This window comes from Triticum aestivum, unplaced genomic scaffold (genome assembly GCF_018294505.1).
Source record: "Triticum aestivum cultivar Chinese Spring unplaced genomic scaffold, IWGSC CS RefSeq v2.1 scaffold122756, whole genome shotgun sequence".
NCBI classification, from domain to species: domain Eukaryota; kingdom Viridiplantae; phylum Streptophyta; class Magnoliopsida; order Poales; family Poaceae; genus Triticum; species Triticum aestivum.
In genome coordinates, this window is record NW_025298313.1 from 1 (window position 1) to 952 (window position 952).

The window sequence follows — 952 nt, forward strand, 5'->3', positions numbered from 1 at the left end:
CTTTTATAATTATTTTTTGCGCCTTGTGACAAACATGTCGCACGTGCGCGATATATATTAATCCCGTTATATTATGTTTGACGTTTGCGATATGTTTAAGCTCGATGCTCATTGCTCGCGTGTCTTGGGGCGGCTTTGTGGCGCGAAGAGCGCGTTCTGAAAGGGGTGGAAAAAACTCGTGTTGCTGCGGTATGGAGGGAGGGGTGGAAACCGTGGAAAACTCGTCTCCGTGATTGAGCGGGAGAGTAAGTAGTATAGGACATTATCCATTGTTAGGGAACGGTTGTAATGGTAGTGAGAATGTAGAATCGTCTTTGGAGCGGACCTGGGAGTGGCAAGCATAAGGGACGAAGACGGGGAAACATGTCGGATGCGATCATACCAGCACTAAAGCACCGGATCCCATCAAAACTCCGAAGTTAAGCGTGCTTGGGCGAGAGTAGTACTAGGTTGGGTGACCTCCTGGGAAGTCCTCGTGTTGCATTCCTTTTATAATTATTTTTTGCGCCTTGTGACAAACATGTCGCACGTGCGCGATATATATTAATTCCGTTATATTATGTTTGACGTTTGCGATATGTTTAAGCTCGATGCTCATTGCTCGCGCGTCTTGGGGCGGCTTTGTGGCGCGAAGAGCGCGTTCTGAAAGGGGTGGAAAAAACTCGTGTTGCTGCGGTATGGAGGGAGGGGTGGAAACCGTGGAAAACTCGTCTCCGTGATTGAGCGGGAGAGTAAGTAGTATAGGACATTATCCATTGTTAGGGAACGGTTGTAATGGTAGTGAGAATGTAGAATCGTCTTTGGAGCGGACCTGGGAGTGGCAAGCATAAGGGACGAAGACGGGGAAACATGTCGGATGCGATCATACCAGCACTAAAGCACCGGATCCCATCAGAACTCCGAAGTTAAGCGTGCTTGGGCGAGAGTAGTACTAGGATGGGTGACCTCCTGG

At 48.8% G+C, this 952-nt stretch overlaps 1 non-coding gene and 1 pseudogene across 1 annotated transcript; both read left to right on the plus strand.

Moving 5' to 3' along the window:
• The first annotated feature begins 368 nt into the window (after window positions 1-368).
• On the plus strand, window positions 369-487 carry LOC123179159 (5S ribosomal RNA). The gene has a single exon (XR_006490148.1). It is a non-coding gene; the product is annotated as a 5S ribosomal RNA (ribosomal RNA).
• Window positions 488-854: 367 nt separating this feature from the next.
• On the plus strand, window positions 855-952 carry LOC123179160 (uncharacterized; annotated as a pseudogene).